We start from the raw sequence: 18,237 nt of genomic DNA, 5'->3' as shown, positions 1-18,237 counted from the left end.
GTGTAAAACCCTCGAGATAAAAAAAAATCAAATCTGAATCTGCCGAGTCGATGCCACCAATAGCTGATAGCAAGGACTTCCTCTGGGAGGGGCAACTCTAGAGGACTTCTAACGCGGACATAGCAGAGGGAGCCTGAGCTAAGTCCTCAACAATGCTATAATGCTTTGCAGCATGAGCATTAGGGTTATAAGATGACTTCCTGAGTACACCTTTTGGAGGGGGTCGGGGGATCGTCTCAGTACTGGGCCATTTGATGTGAAGGGGACCAGAACTGGACGGAGGAGCGCTGGAGGAAACCTCCGACTCTTTCCCGGCATGAGATGGATAATCTTTTGCTTGAGTTGAAACATTGATGGGAATCGTTCCAGCCATGAACACTTGAGAACCGAACGAGGAAGAGGATTGAGACGGGTCTGCCACCATTTGAGTCTACTGGGAAGGGAAAGGCTCTTTAAGCACAACAGGAGGCCCAGGAGCACCTTTCAAAAGTCGACTAACTTCGGACCGCCTCGGGCAGTCCTTAGTGTAGTGATCCTCATCGCAGATGAGACAAGGATACTTAGGTTTTCGTTTAGCTCCTTCCTCGGAGGGAGGCTTTGGGGGATCCTGTTTGGGCTGTCCAGATTTATCCTTAGCTTTCCCTTTCTTTTTCCCTTTTGAGGATTTATCCGCCGCGGTGGACTGAACGACGTTTACCTCAGAGGTACTCCCAGAATTAGATTGGCCCTGAGAAGCATTTCCATTAGAAGCGTTCTGTTTTTTCTTCCCAGGGTTCGCGGCCGATTTCTTCGATGACGAGTTTACAGAGCCAATGACTCCATCAACAGATGGTTTCGGCGGAGCCTTGGACTGTCCAGGCCTCGGGGCATCTGGCAAATAATCATATAAAGTACCCGACTGAGAGTACACTAAGTCGAGGTACTGAGCACGCACGATCGCTTGCTCTTCAGTTACACAAGCTCCCATGGCGATGTCCCATGCAATTGCGGGGACAAAGGAAGTCGTGAACCAATCGGTCAGGAGTTTTTTCAGGAATCCAGAATTTGATCAAGTGACGACGCCTTCTCCATTCATGTATATGATCAGATATGTGCATAGCCGTGTCCTGTTTGAGAGACGTGAGGACATGTGTCCCCGTCTCGTACCGAATGGGTAACTGAAAATGAGTTAAAAATGCCATAGCCAGCGAGTTGAAATCTTGAAATGTGCTGCGATTCAGCTCAATATACCACTTAGCGGCTGAACCAGTGAGAGTTCTCTGAAAGAGGCGAAGCCGGATAGAGTCATCAAGCCAAGAGTTCGATGAACACCAAAGGTGATAGGTCATGACATGGGCTTGAGGATCTTCACCGGCTTTGCCATCAAATTTTGGACAATCACTGGGTATTTTGGTTGAAACTGGTGGCCAATACGGATTATGAAAAATGGGATCGTTTGTCAACTTGGACACATCCGGAAGTTCCAACGTCGCTAAGAAAGGCAACTGAGGGTTAAAGGACATTTTTGGCTGCGGATTCGAGGCAGTATTAGGGTTCCAACCAGATGGTGGTTGCCCCCACGGACTCTGTCCAGATGGACCCGGCTCGAAAGGACCTGGTGCATAGGGACCTTGCCCATAGGAATTCTGTCCATATGGATTTTGGCCATATGCGGACAGTTGTCCCTGGGTCTGCCCCCCAGCTCCCCATGTATTAGCAACTTGCCCTGCAGGTGCAGCATACTGATAATTTTGGTAAGGAGTGTCCTGCATCTGTTGATAATTTTGATAAGGGGTAAACTGAGTTTGCCGCTGGGGTTGCTGGTAGCCATACATTTGCTGAGCTCCATACTGAGCCTGATAAGAAGGCTGCGCTTGGTAAGAAGGTTGGGGCCATGGCCCGCCTTGCATTTGATAACCCATTTAAGTTTGGGGCCCAGAATAATGTCCTTGAACTGGTTGGGCTTGGATCATCTGGCTGGAAGGCTGACTTGGTTGGGTTTGGGATGGACCTACTTGCCCAGAAGAATGAATTTGCTGGGTGCCAGGTTGTCCGTGAACCACCAATGATTGTCCTTGCGGAACAGATGGTTGAGTCGGCTGGATGGCTGGTTGACCCTGAGGTTGGCCAGTCTGTCCAGATGGATGATTAGGGCGGACAGCGGGTTGGCCTTGCTGCATAGAAGGCTGGCCCATCTGCCCGGAGGGGTGCACAGGTTGAGAAATGGGTTGGCCTTGCTGTATAGAAGGCTGCCCCCCTTGCCTAGGAGGATGCATGGATTGAGCAGTGGGTTGGCCCTGCTGTACGTAGGGTTGCCCCCCTTGCCCAGAAAGATGACCAGACTGGGCAGTAGGTTGGCCCTGTTGTATGTAGGGCTACCCCCCTTGCCCAAGAGGATACCCCTGCTGGACTGCTGATTGACCTTGAGGAGTATAAGTTTGCCTAGCTTGTCCGGATGGGTAACCCTGCTGGAGACCAGGTTGGCCTTGTTGGATGTAAGGCTGCCCTGGTTGTCCAGTCGGGTAACCTTGTTGGGTACCAGGTTGCCCTGGGTAACCAGAAGGTTGACTCTGATAGGAAAACGACGGACCACCAATGGCCAAAGGTTGTCCCGGATAGGGTTGTCCTTGCGGGCCCCCAGATTGTCCTGGGTAAGGCGGGCCATAAAGTGGTTGCCCTTGAGGGGTTTGCACATAAGGTGGCTGGCCTTGATTTGGTGGTCCTTGAGGCTGCCCAGGGATTGCCTGGCCCCCATGAAAAGAATGAGTACTGGCGTCCCAAGTAATGGATAACGGTACCGAGACTTCAACGAAATGTTGAAGAGGCGCGGATTGAGCGAACTGGAGGTACTGACCAGTAGAGTCATAATAAAAGAGGGGACCTTGGTAATTCGGGTCCACAATGGGTTGCCCCTGGGCATCATAGGGCCCCCCTCCTGGAACAGGACCAGAAGAGGGTTGAGCACTCTGTGCAGGATCAACGACTCCAGATGAAAGTTCTGGCTGGCCATTACTCACCTGACTGTGAGAAGGACCAGCACCATTGTTCGTAGATGAGGACGCTGTCACGGCACTAACGGCCGGAGTCGAGTATGCTACACAAACGGTTGGATTGGTGGGAACCGAGGTAACAGGCGTATTAAGGGGTTGTGAAACAAAGGGTCCCGTGGTGGCAATAAGACTAGGATCCCATATAGTCGTAGAAGGACTCCTGGCAGCTATTCTATCCCTCATCGACTGATATCGCGGAGGGAGTGGAGAAGTAGCTGGAATGGGAGTGTCAATATTCGACACCACGGGTGTCTCACCGGTGCTGGGGGATGTCTCATCCATGTGGGAAGTGGACATCGGAGACGACATACCGGGAGGGGTAACAGGAATATCGTCTTCGTCAGGCTCCCAGATAGGGTTCCAATCTTCTTCGTAATCCTCGTCGCCCGGGGCACGTACGTTGATAGGCTGGATACTCGGGATAACAGGAAGAGTATCGCTTACAATTGGTACCTCATGAGCAACAGAAGACGGAGAACCTTGATCACTTGGACCGGGAGTTGACGGGTCAGCCAGGATGACAAGACCCCACACAAAACCTAAAGGAAACTAACGATAAAGACCCTACTCAAGCTAACGCACACAAGATCTAACCAGGTAATGTTATCGTGGCCGAATAAATTTTTAAGACACAGGAACTAAACTTGACCTTTTCATGTTTCAAGAGTCGAGAAAAGGACGAAAAGATGACTCCAGTCTCCTTCGAATGTTTAATGAGCACGAAGTGACAAGACGCTCACTGGCACCTTTTCTTTTAGAGAGTCCGAAAAGGATCAAAAGTGACTGCTCTGGAGACTCTAGGTAAAGGGTTTACCAAGCAATCCGTAAAACTGCTTATACACCTTGGCAATCGTATGAGAACCAAGGACTTTCCGTACTGCAGTCAATCTTCCCGAATGCTGTGTTCGGTGCGTTATGGTTCACAAGGCAGCAGACTCAGCTTCCTATGGATCAAGGATAAAAGCCTAGTGGGGTCTCCCTATATATGCGACGGTACATTGGAGCACAGTCCGTGTTAGACCACTATCGAGTCACAGAATGAGGAATCACCCAACCGTAATGTGAAACAATAGTGACTATGTTTAAAGACGCCGGAACACGTCTCTAACCTAGACCTCTAGATGTTTGCGTTAAGTTCCAATGCGTTTTTAGGTTTATTCAGTTTATTTTATGGTTGATCTTGAATTTAAGTTTCCATTTCAGGCCTTATCATGTGATCTCTCACAATTACCTAGATGCAAGCTATATGCCAAAGAACACCATTTCGTTCGATGAATTCTAACTATGAGAGGGTTAAGAGTTTTCAATCAAACAAAACGAACTCAAACAATCAAACAATCTAATGCAGCTAATGGCAAAGAAATGAGACTTTTCTTTTGAGAACACAAATCAATAAAATGCTCTTCTTTTCATTAACTATTGAATGCAAAAGATATTAGTTTGATTTCTTTTTCAATGGCACAATGCACTTACAATGAATTTTGAGAGACAGCAACACCGAGTAAAGGGAAACAAAATCACTCAATGAAAAACACAACAAGCGTGAAAAGAGCCGGTTGAACCCAAGCAATTGTAATCTATGTCTGGGTGGCGAGAAGTAATCGAAACAATCGAAGGACTGGTTCGAGGACAATCACCTAAACAACCAAGCAAAGAAAGAAAAAGAGGAAGGTTTTCGCAAAAGCAAAGGCAAGTAGCAACGGATCTTTGTGAACGAGTGATAAAACAAAATCAATCCAGCAAAAACGGGATGATAAGACTAGGTCACCGGACACAAAACAAAATCCGCCTGACAAGACTTCGCAAGCAAGTGTCTCACTGTTCAAACAATGAAAAACAAGTCATAAACCAAGTGGAAAGAGTAAGGGGCAGTCAAACCAACAGGCTCAGGAAGCAAATTTGAAACAAATTGAATTCTACAGGATCAGCGCGGGTAGAACTCAGCAACAATGCGCTGACCAGAGGTCACGCGTAGCAACAATGCGCTGTCAGCGCGAAAGGACACGGGTTATCCGCGCTGGTTCGATTTTAGAACCGTCGCGACTGTTTAATGAGAAAGCGCAATGACCGCGAGACCCAAGAAACAGGGAAGCGATGTCAGCGCGACTGTTTCAATTAAAAATGTGTTGAGGCTAAAAAACAAGCAGAATCAAACCAAAAGCTTCCAAACCAGGGCAAGGGTTCTTCAAACAATTAAAGCACTTCCCAGATTGAACCAGGAAACCCAAAAGCAGAAGACTAACCCCTAATCTTCAAAGAGAGAGCAATCAGGCAAACTAAAAGCAAGAATGAATGAAAAGGGACAAAGGCCAGCTCCCCAGCGGAGTTGCCAAATTGTTGGAGAGGTAAATCCCCTCTACGGATAGAGGCGATCCCTACTAGCCCAGAACGGGTCTAGCAACAATCAGTCAATGCTACTATGCAAGTTCCTAATTGCAATTAAAAGGTAGGCAATGGACACCTACTTGGATTCCAACGCTATAGTTTGATGAAGAGATGCCGCTCTCGCTCCTTCGCTCTGGCCGGTCACGATCCTCCGCGATCTCCGCGAATAGATACCTGCACACACGAAGAGAAAGACAAATACAAGAGTGAAATCTAATAAAAGCAACTATACATCAGTCAGAAAGGATGTAATTCACATTGACCATTACAGAGACAAATGAGAATGGAACCATAATAGTAGTCATCTATTATTAATCAATAACAGAGAAGAGTACAACCAAATGTTCTGACATCGAATCCTTCTCAAGAGGGCCCAGCCAGCAAGTCTCTTAAGCATTCACCCTTAGAGATAGATCTCCCAAGAAAAGAACTCTCTCTCACACAAGCAACACTCCACAACCTTCCTTAAGCTATCTAGCAATTCCACACTTATCACACCAACTACCCATAGTAGCAGCAATCTGAGCACTATAAACTCCACACAATCCAAACTAGCTGCTCATGGCAATGGTAGAGGTATAAATAGGAGAAGGAGTCTCCATGAATGGTGGAAGGATGAGCTTATCTTCAAGGAAGGTGGTTTCAAATGACGAACAGACATGCCATAGAAGGGAGGCGATACTCACAAGGCCAACAACCAAGTCTGGAGTTATCTGGAAGGCCGGCTGTTGGAACAAATTCGCCCAAACTGGATCAGCGCGAGTGCATAACTGGACTAGAGCGCTAACATCGCAAGGTAATAATAGACAGGCCCATGTTAGCGCGAATTAATACAAACAGAGACTGCGTTGGCTCATGAAATTCGACTAGAGCGGAAAACCCGTGTGCTTCTGCGCTGGCAGCGCATGAGTTTTGTTATGAAGCGTCAGTCAGCGCGGTTATTTTAATAACAGTCGCGCTGATGATGAAAAATTTGGCAAAGTGGGTCATTTGGCCAGTTTAGAGAGCATGAGCTTGATTATTTTGAACTCCTGACACAGTAGGGTGACTGACAGGGAGACAGTGAGAAATTACTGTGTAACAGTTAGAAAGTAGGTGCAAGAATTGCTTGACAAAGGGCTGATCAGAGAAAGCTTGAGTCCTTGTGCAGTGCCGACAGTGCTGAGTCCAAAGAAAGATGGAGGCTGGAGAATGTGTACAGATTCAAGAGCCATCAATAAAATCACAATCAAGTACAAATTTCCTTTGCCTAGAATTGAAGATTTAATGGATTGCTTGAGTGGAGCAAAGTATTTTTCAAAGCTAGATCTTAAAAGTGGGTATCATCAGATAAGAATAAGATAAAGGGATGAGTGGAAAATCGCTTTTAAGACAAATGAGGGACTGTATTAGTGGAGAGTAATGCCTTTTGGGTTGTCAAATGCACCAAGTACATTCATGAGACTCATGAATGAAGTTCTTAAAGAGTTCATTGGTAAGTTTGTAATAGTATATCTGGACGATATATTAGTTTACAACAGATCTAAGGAGGAGCACGTGAGACATTTGAATTATGTCTTACAAAGGCTGCAACAAGAGAAATTATTGTTGAATTTGAAGAAGTCTTCATTCTTGGAAGAAGAACTAGTGTACTTGGGTTTTGTTATTTCTGCTGAAGGGCTGATTATGGATCCAGAAAAGATCAAGGCAATCATGGAGTGGCCTTCACCCAAGAGCATTTTTGAGGTAAGGAGTTTTCATGGTCTTGCTAGTTTTTATAGAAAATTCATCAACAATTTTAGTAGGATTAATGCACCCATTATTGAGACCATAAAGAAGGACAAACAACCATTTAGATGGACTGCTGAAGCAGAGAAGAATTTTCAGCTGTTAAAGAAAAAAATCACTGAAAATCCCATTTTAGTTCTACCTGATTTTAACAAACCTTTTCGAGTGAAGTGTGATGCCAGCGGAGAAGCAATTGGAGGTGTTTTAAGCCAAGAAGATATACCAATAGCTTATTTTAGTGTAAAGTTAAATGATTCAAAAAGGAAGTATTCTTCTTATGACAAGGAGTTCTACGCAGTTGTGCATTCGTTAAAGAAATGGAGGCATTATTTAATGTCTAAAGAATTTATTCTTTACTTAGATAACCATGCATTACAATTTATAATGCAGCAACCAAAGCTCAACTAGAAACATGCTAAATGGGTAGAGTACCTCCAGGGTTTCCATTTTGTTTTGAAACATATAAATGGCCAATCGAATAAAGTTGCAGATGCCTTAAGTAGAAGAAATGTATTGCTTCAACAGAGTCAAATCCAAGTGTTGGGTTTTGATTTTCTTAAATAATTATATGAGACCGATTCAAATTTTAAAGAAGCATTTAAGGCCTGTAAAAATCTTGTTTTGGTGGATAGAAGTAGATGGTTGGATTACTTCTTACAAGATGGGATGTTATTTAAGAAAAATCAGCTGTGCATACCAAATTGTTCTATGAGGGAGAATTTAATTAAAGAAAAACATAGTGGAGGACTTGCAAGACATTTTGGTGTAGAGAAGACCTTTAAACCGCTAAACAGATTTTATTTCTAGCTGAAAATGAAATCTGAAGTGGAGAAGTATGTGAAAACTTGCAAAGTCTGTCAATATGCAAAGGGAAGGAGACAAAACACAGGTTTGTATATCCCATTACCAATTCCAGATAGGCCTTGGGATATGGTAAGTATGGATTTTGTTTTGGGCTTACCAAAGACTCAAAGAGGTAATGGTTCAAGTTTTGTTGTAGTGGAAAAATTTTCAAAAATGGCACACTTTATTCCATGTTATAAAACTAGTGATGCTTCTCACATTGCTAACTTGTTTTTTAAGGAGATTGTAAGATTGCATGGGTTGCCCAAAAGTATTGTCTCAGACAGGGATTCCAAATTTGTTGGACATTTCTGGAGGACACTATGGAAAAAGCTGGGAACTAAATTAAGTTTTAGTTCTACCTATCATCTACAAACTGATAGACAGACTGAAGTGGTGAACAGGAGTTTAGGCAATCTTTTAAGGAGCCTTACTACAGAACATTCAAAGCAATGGGATCAAGTGTTAGCACAAGCTGAGTATGCATATAATAACTCGCCTAATAGGAGTACAGGACAGAGCCCATTCCATATTTTTTATGGAATGCATCCAAGAGGAATATCTGAATTGAGAAACTTGGGAAAAGAAAAGATGAGAAGTGCAGAGGGTGAAGATTTTGCTTCAGAAATGTAAGCAATACATGAACAAGTCAAACAACAGCTACAGGACAACAACATTAAGTATAAAGCCAGATCAGACATGAGGAGAAGAGAGGTGAACTTTGAAGTTGGAGATCTAGTCTTAGCACATCTCAGAAAGGAGAGATTTCCAAAGAGGGAGTATAATAAATTGAAGTTCAAGAAAATTGGACCGTGCAAAGTATTGAGGAAATTCTCTGCAAATGCTTATGATATTGAGTTACCCCTTGATGTTGGGATATCACCAATTTTTAATGTTGCAGACCTGTACAACTATGAACGTGGAACTGCAGATGATACAGCACAAGACCAAGAGAACCAAGAGATTGATTGGGTAAAACAATTACCCACAGCAAAGGAGTTACAACCAGAAAGAATTCTAGATAAGAAGGTTTTAAGAAGACAAGGGGACGAGAGTACTTTTAGTATTTGGTAAAATGGAAGGATTTGCCAACCGCTGAAGCTCCTTGGAGTACAAAAGACATGCTATAGAAACTGGGCAGTTCTATAGATGAACTCATGGACAGGAGCCCATGAAGAATTTTTTCCTCAAGAGTCTGATGCAGGAGCATGGGACTTAGAGGGAAAAAAGTCTTCAAACATATTCCAAAATCCAAAAAAAACCTATAGGCAAGGGAGTGGGGTCCTTTAGCCAGCGATTTCCATGCTTTCCTAGTTTAGGATAAGAATAGAATTAAGAATAAATCATGCTAAAATCATCGCTCATGGATAACTTGTAACAAAGCTTTATGCTTTAAATCACTCTATGTAAAATCATGATTTTGTAAAGGATAATGCCCGAGAAGGCTTTATCTATTGATTATAAATAAAATGAAGGGAGGCTCAGAGTTAGAGTTGGCCGGAAGTAGTATCAACTGAGAAAACCTCTCTCTGTGCACTTAATTTGATAGTTCTTTGTTTACTGATATATGTATGCGCGTATTGGTTCAATTGTTTTATTCTGGGTTTGAATATCAATGAATTAGCGTCATTTTTCCAATTGATGCTTATGCTGAGCTTTTAGAACTGTTTTCCCTTCACATCGGTGCACGCAGGCTTCTTAATTCATTTTACAGAATTTCGTGAGCAAACTCTGTTTACACAGAGAAATCACGATATTTTATTAAGCGGAACACAGTTCCAGACTTGAAACTTTATTGGATTTGGTTCATAGCCATATTGGGTCTAAACCAATATCGCATCAGGGAAGTGCAAGTGGAGTAGAGAGCCCTTTGGAATCGCCGAGTGCGAAACCCCGACATTCCGGAACCAAAACATTATAGAGAAGGGCAGAAAGAAGCGTTGGGTCCGCAAGGAAGATCGCATCGCAAACCTAGAGGTGGGAGGAACCAATCATAGGTGCTTTGGAAGTCGCCGATAGCAATTGACAATTATCGCATCTGGAAAAGGGTGGAAAGGGCGATTACAAAAAGTGTCGATAGTGTTATTTGCGTTTAACGCAAGGACTTGAAATATAGCGCCGATAGTGTAATTCCTTTGGGATTACACTAACACCATTTAAACACCGCGACAGGGTTGAAAAGTGCCGCTAGTGTATTTTGTTCCTTGGAACAAAAAAGCCATTGAATGTGTATTTTGCGCTAAAAATGTAGTTTCTCAATTTAAAATGGTCGATAGTGTTTTGTGTAATTCCTTTGGAATTACAGTTTCGATAGGAATAGAGGCTCTGTTTGACAATTAAGCCAATATAGGGGTGATTGAGGAAAAACCCATGTGGTCGTCAGTTTTACCGTTAGATGACTGATATGCAATTAGAAGAAGAAAGGGAGATTTAGCTTGAAATTGAAGAATTTATAGCTAGATTTGAGACGTTATCCATATTTCCTGCACCCAGGCCACCAGTATCATAGCTTCACCTTCACATGGCAAGGTGTGCAGAGTCTTCGATGGTCTTAGTGTTCGATTGATGTTGCACATGCATGTCTCTCCTTCTCTTGTATTTGGCATACTTCAGGTGTTCGTTCGTTTGTGAACAAGTCTCCTTGCATGTGCTCCGTATCCATCACGTTCGTCATCGCGCCATGTCTCATCCACGTACCTGTATCTGCAATCACTCATGACGAGTGTTGGCATTATGATGCATGTGTTTTCCTTGATGGAAACTCACTTGTAACAAAATTAGTATATGGTAACTAGATGAATCTATAGGCCAGATCAGAGGTGATAGAATGATGGAACAAAATAATGGGTCAAAGGTTTACGGATCAGAATTAGAAGCTTGATACAGGAAATTGTTGGTATTATGAATTAGGTGTTGTCCTTGATAGCAACCTACCTGATGAGTTGTCCTTGATGACAACCTATTTGAGGAATGGATTACTTGATAAAGGTATAAACATGATGTGACAGAATGCATGGCACTTGTGTTTACAGATGTGAAAAAATGCAGGCAGTTCAGAGGAATCAGTTCAGAAGTGATGTATGATGGAAACTCACATTGTAACAAGCCAATTCAGAGATAATAGAGTAATGGCACAAAATAATAGGATGATGAGACAAAGGATTGCATACTAGAATCAAGAAATTGAGGAAAGAGAATGTTTTAAGTTGTATACGATGTTTAACCTAGTCCAAGTAGTGTATACACGTGGGTACACAGAATAAAAGGCGTGTATACATATGCACGTAGTTTCACAAAAGGAAAAGCACATATGAGATGAAAAATTAAGGTTAAATAATACCAGGGGTTCCTACTGTTATCACTCCGAGGTTTTCCCTAGAAGTTATAAAAATAAGGAATTGTCCGAGGTAACCACAAACCTAATCTTTTAGACTCAGGTTCTAGCCAACCTAAGTCCAGAGAGGGCTCTCTCTTTATAATTTACCTTTGTTTTGGGTAGGATTTCAGGCTAGTTCTTAGTGCTCAAGAGGTTTTGATTTTGATTGGGTGGTGGAATTAAGAAAACAGATGGGCAAAATAAGTATTCAAGCCATTGGGCTATGGAGTCAATCAAAGAGTGGCTTAACTGGATCAGATCAATTGCTAAAGGAGGAGTTCAGAGGGCAGACTAGCACAACAAAAAGCAAATCTACAGGTTCAAATGGATGTGGCAGTCTTGACCAGGGTAAAAGGGCAATGAATAATCCTTAAAACGGGATCAAGATGAAGAACAGAAGGAGATCAATAGCAAAGGGCAACTAAGAATCCTTTACTATGGATCTAGGGGGGGGGGACTATGGAAGTAAGGGAGAAATTAAGATTTCCCAGACCAAGATAGTTTAGTAGAAAAAATTGAGAAAGTAAACAGTGAAAACAGAGAGCATTTAAGCTAATTATGAGATATCATTCCTTGTTTACTATTCATATTTCATAAAGAAAACATGTGAATATTTATAACATGACGAGAAAACAATAATAAAACATGAAGAGATAATACTTATTTGGTTCCAACTGTGCACAAGAATCCAGTGAAGTGTCTTTAGCTTTATTTCATGACCCGGCAAAACCAATCCAGTCTTGAATACTATAAATCCTTAACTTGATATAAAATTTCTACAAAAATGTACTCTAATCCACCCTAATTACTTCAAAATACGAAGTATTTATACAAAAGATGTTACAAAATATCTCATAACAATATGAGGATTATTCTAGGAAACAAAAAATATCTTCAAGCATGAAGATAGAGACAGATGGAGAACTGTCTTCTTGTTGTCCCTTTTATTATGAATGTGCTGGATGTTGTAATTCAGATTTGGCTCTTTCAGTTTCTTTATAGTTGTGTTCTGGAATCACTTTCTGTCTTCAACCTACTGATACTCTTTACCTGCTACACTTTGACTCTGTTTCATCTGTTTTACCTGGCTGCCTCATAGATTTACTGTAGTAACCTTATAGTAAATCTGTCAATTTTTCCCACCATTCACCTTCAGGTAATTTCATCCTTATCATCTTTCTATATATCTCATCAGCTTTGGTGTACTTGGAAAAATTTGGCTTGGTAGTGAACAAGTGCTTTATCTCATGTTCTATGAAAAATAGATTTTCCAAACTATCATATAATACCTTTCCAGTGGGCAAAGCTTTTACCCTTGAAGTACTAGCTTGGATGCTGGCCAACTTGTTCAGTATTTCAATGTAATCATTCTAAGTCATCAGCTTGTCGTGGATTACCAGAGGACTGGGTAGTCCTTTTTCCCTTAAAATGCAATACTTTGTCATAAATCTGTCAATGTCAGCTTGGATGCTTTGGCATCTTTTCTCAAGATTGAGCATCAAGTTTCTTTTGATGAGAATCTTCTTAATTTCTATGATGGTCCCTATTCTATCTTCAATGCCCAGTTCATCTAGCTGACACCTATTTCTATTGTTCAAAAGTTCTATCAATTGGTTGGCCTCTTCAGATTTGTCTCCTAGCTCTTCACTTGTCTTGTGAATTGCTTCTCTGGCCACTTTTACCAATTCAGTTGCTCAAAAATTATTTGAATAGATGGACAAACATCATTGAAAAAGTCAATGATGTTGGCCTAGAGCATTTCCTTCATATCTCCTAATGGCTTTTGCAATGTCAAGTCCTTTTCAAGGACTTTTATTCTTTCTCCCATTCTTTGATTCTTCTGAACTTCTTCCTTCTGTTGTATATGTGCAAGTTTGCAATCAGTCTCCAAACTTGACACTTTTTCTCTAAGCTTCTTAAGTTCAGTAGCCTGGATGGTTATCTCCTCCATGGATTTTACCAATTCAGCTGTCTTTGTTGTGGTTGTTCCTGTGCTTGAAGATGTACCTGTGACTGGCATAGTTGTAGCTAGTGGAATTGTTGGTGCTAAGGAAGTAGCCAATGTGGAGGGTACTGCTATAGAGACGGTAGGAATTACAGTCTGAGGAGTGGTGGCCAACTCACTCTGTTTAGACTGTATCAATTTATCTAGCTCTTTCTTTGTTTCTTTGAGTTGATCATTGAGCTTAAGGACTAAATCCATAAGCTCTTCTTCCTCCCTAGTTTCCAATACTTCAAATGTTTGTGGATGATACAGAGAAGGAATTTTGAGCTGCTTTTTCAATGCAGCTATGTCATCATTATTTTTCTTGATTAACTTTTCTGCAGCTTTGACATCCTTGGGATCATGCTCTAGCTCTATGATTAGGTCCTCTAAGGACTTTATCCTGGTATCCTTGGCCTATGAAGAGGCCTTCTCTAGCTGGAATTCTGCTAACATATTATTGAGCAAATTTTGAAGTTGATGAACTGTAATGGCTTTGCTGCTCAATGTAGAATAGACCATTTCCCCGGTCTGTTTGTGTAATTCTATTTTTTCTATAGGATGTATATCCTTTTCCAACACCTCAAAATCTGTCTTCAAATAATCTGCTATAGACCTATGCTGCTGTGTGGTAGGCTTCATGAAAGTCATTTGCATATTACCTTCTTTCACATCAAAGGTTGACATTAGCCTTGTCTAATTTGTGGGAGCCATTCTAAGGTATTGTGCATACGTTTGGGCCTTCAATTTTTCATTTTTGTATTTGATTTCTTTATACTTTTCTCTGATGTCCTGGTTTTGGCCAGTTGGAGCCCCAAATGAGGATACTTCCATGCTCTGTTGTCTCTCTAACATTTGAGCCTGTGAAGTGGAAGGTTCTTGTGTACCTCTGGAGGGTGTGGTCTGCCTACTTTCTGCGCTTTCTGAAACTGTTGCCTCCTCTATTTTGTTCATGAACTCATGTTCTGAAAAGGGATTCAACCTTTGTCTTTTGACATAAGTCTATGCAACAGGGCTGCTAGAAGGAGTGGCCTCCTCTCTATCTCTTTTGGAACTCTTCTCCTCATTTAGAGGAGTCTATACAATAGGAGGATTACTCATGATGTGTTCTAGCTGAGCCAGCTCTTCTAATATGTCTAGTTGCTCTGATTCTTCTGGCTCTTTAGTTGCTTCTGTTTTTTGCTCACTTTGGTTCTATGTTTCCCTCTGGGATAGGGATTCTCCTGGCACGTGTACAAAGGAATATTCATCAATTCTTCTTTCTAAATCAATCAACACATTATTTACAACAACTTTTGTGCTATCTCGGTCCACTAAAGTGTTCTCCACCCATTCTAGTTGATTTGCATATTGTTCTATTTCAGAAATTCTATGGTGGATATAGGGAGATAATTTGTTCTTTTGTCTTCTGTTGCAGATGAAATCTAAAGGGTCATATCTCCATATGAAACTTTGTTTCAGTTTCAGTCTTTGAAGGATTTCTTCTACAACATTCCCTGCTTCCCTACTGTTGCATATAAAGGGACCAAGCTAATCTTTTATTCTGAGTTGAACTTTCTTCTTGGCCGTCACAAAATGTACCTCATTTGAATTAATCATTTGTCTGTAGTACTCCAGAGCAAACAATCTCATGGGGAGGTATCTTGGCAATTTGTAGGGTGCCAATTCACAACCATATATCCTGATTTCAATGTGATTTTGGTATAAATACCAATCTCCCACTCTATATTTTTTGGACAACTGTAGGGTTCTTCTGGTATCTGCACTGATCCTAGGGGGAGGACTTCCTAACAACATGGTTGCTATTGGATGCATAAAAAGATCTATGAAATCTGTATAAGTATATGGAGAGCCAAATTCATGGATCAATGGGGTCTAGAAGATTACTGATCTGGGGTTGCCCCTGGTATCAAGCTTTTGGAGTGTAAATGGGAATTTATCCACTTGATAGTACAGGAAAAGATGATATAAAACTGATGAATATTTGAAAACCCTTTCATTATCCATTCTCATGAATTGATCATGCATCTTATCTGCAATGAACTTAGCATAATCAAACATGATGGCAGGGGGTTGTCCAGAAGTGTAAATGGACATGAAGGCTATAATGATCTCATCAACAAATTCACTTGTAGTCTGGCCTAACACATTGGATATCATATCTATGATGTCTCGGCCAAGTTCAGAGAATATGGTCCACATGTATGGGGGAGGGTCCTTAGGAATGTATTTTTCTTCTATGATGAAGGTCTGGAATAATTGATTAAGCTTGATGGAGGTAACATTAGGGAATCTGTCCAGCAGGTCTCCAATGGAAATGGGGATGATGTTTTGGCCAGGTTGCAACAGTAGCATTTCATTTATGGACTCAGCAGTGATGGTAAATAATATAGTATCGTCAGGAGTTAGCACTGCTCTTTGAATGGGTTTGTAGTTCATATGGCAATAGTGGACAATCTCAGGGAAGATGTGAACTCTGGGAATTGGTACTTGGGAAAACTTGATTCCCAAAGGCCTATTTTGTCTGCATGATTTAAATACTGGTCTCTGTATCTGTAATATAGTTTCAGTGGAGATTCTTGGACAACGGTATCTTTGATTTGGAAGTCTTTATTTGCTAAAGGGAGATGGTCTAAGTCCTTGTGGGGAGTAGAAATTGATAGGATATTCAATGCAACTGGCGCAACCATCCTTGTTTCTTGTGGATTCAAGGACGGGGGCAAAAGGTTTTCTGTCAAATTGGGGGCAAATTGGTTCAATTCAGAATGGTTTGGGAGTTGCTGGGTACTCACTTTACTTAATTACTTAACAGCTTATAGCAATTCAGAAAAGGTTTGGGAATTAAACAAGGTTTCTCAATGAATTTGGGTAAATACCTGGTTTTGGCTGTGAACAGGTCGAATGGGCGACTGTGCATGGTTTGCAGGAGGCATTTGTGGCTGAAGGATGGACTAAGTGTTTAGCAGCTTTGGCAGGTTGATGGTTGGGCTTGGGTTGACGGTTGCAGGTACTCTAGTGCTTGCATGGAGGTCTGAGCAGTCTTTTTCACAATAAAACTAAAAACAATGAGTTTTTTTTAGTTTTTAGTTTTTCAGTTTCAGTCTTTTGAAGGATTTCTTCTGCAACATTCCCTGCTTCCGTACTGTTGCATATAAAGGGACCAAGCTGATCTTTTATTCTGAGTTGAGCTTTCTTCTTGGCCTTCACAAAATGTACCTCATTTGAATTAATCATTTGTCTGTAGTACTCCAGAGAAACAATCTCATGGGGAGGTATCTTGGCAGTTTGTAGGGTGCCAATTCACAACCATATATCTTGATTTCAGTGTGATTTTGGTATAAATACCAATCTCCCACTCTATATTGTTTGGACAACTGTAGGATTCTTCTGATATCTGCACTGATCCTGGGGGGAGGACTTCCTAATAGCATGGTTGCTATTGGATGCACAAAAAGATCTAAGAAATCTGTATAAGTATATGGAGAGCCAAATTCGTGGATCAATGGGGTCTAGAAGATTACTGATCTAGGGTTGCCCCTGGTATCAAGCTTTTGGAGTGTAAATGGGAATTTATCCACTTGATAGTACAAGAAAAGATGATATAAAACTGATGAATATTTGAAAACCCTTTCATTATCCATTCTCATGAATTGATCATGCATCTTATCTGCAATGAACTTAGAATAATCAAACATGATGGCAGGGGGCTGTCCAGAAGTTTAAATGGACATGAAGGCTATAATGATCTCATCAACACATTCACTTGTAGTCTGGCTTAACACACTGGATATCATATCTATGATGTCTCGGCCAAGCTCAGAGAATATGGTCCACATGTATGGGGGAGGTTCCTTAGGAATGTATTTTTCTTCTATGATGAAGGTCTGGAATAATTGATTAAGCTTGATGGAGGTAACCTTAGGAAATCTGTCCAGCAGGTCTCCAATGGAAATGGGGATCAAGTTTTGGCTAGGTTGCAACTGTAGCATTTCGTTTATGGACTCAACAGTGATGGTAAATAATATAGTATGGTCAGGAGTTATCACTGCTCTTTGAATAGGACTGTAGTTCATATGGCAATAGTGGACAATCTCAGGGAAGATGTGAACTCTGGGGAATTGGTACTTGGGCAAACCTGATTCCCAAAGGCCTATTTTGTCTGCATGGTTTAAATATTGGTCTCTACATCTGCAATATAGTTTCAGTGGGGATTCTTGGACAACAATATCTTTGATTTGGAATTATTTATCTGCTAAAGGGAGATGGTCTAAGTCCCTGTGGGGAGTAGAAATTGGTAGGATATTCAATGCAACTAGCGCAACCATCCTTGGTTCTTGTGGATTCAAGGACGGGGGAAAAAGGTTTTATGTCAAATTGGGGGAAAATTGGTTCAATTCAGAATGGTTTGGGAGTTGCTGGGCACTCGCTTTACTTAATTACTTAACAACTTATAGCAATTGAGAAAAAGGTTTGGGAATTAAATAGGGTTTCTCAATGAATTTGGGTAAATACCTGGTTTTGGCTGTGAACAGGTTGAATGGGTGACTACGCACAGTTTGCAGGAGGCGTCTGTGGCTAAAGGATGGACTAAGTGTTCAACAGCTTTTGCAAGTTGACGGTTGAGCTTGGGTTGATGGTTGCACATACTTTGGTGCTTGCATGGACGTCTGAGCGGTATTTTTCACGATAAAAATAAAAACAATGAGTTTTTTTTTAGTTTATTCGCAAACTCAGCTATTTTGGTGGGTATACGGGGACAGGTACGTTCGGAGTTAAGTAGGGGATGAGAAGTTTTGTCATCTAGCGGGAGGTGGTAAGCGGTTTCATTTTTCACAACTTTTGGTTTGGTGCGG

This window comes from Pinus tabuliformis, chromosome 1_1, assembly GCF_031772625.1.
Source record: "Pinus tabuliformis cultivar Carrire ecotype Pingquan chromosome 1_1, CPIR1, whole genome shotgun sequence".
In the NCBI taxonomy this organism is placed as follows: domain Eukaryota; kingdom Viridiplantae; phylum Streptophyta; class Pinopsida; order Pinales; family Pinaceae; genus Pinus; species Pinus tabuliformis.
Note: the sequence above shows the minus strand (reverse complement) of the source record.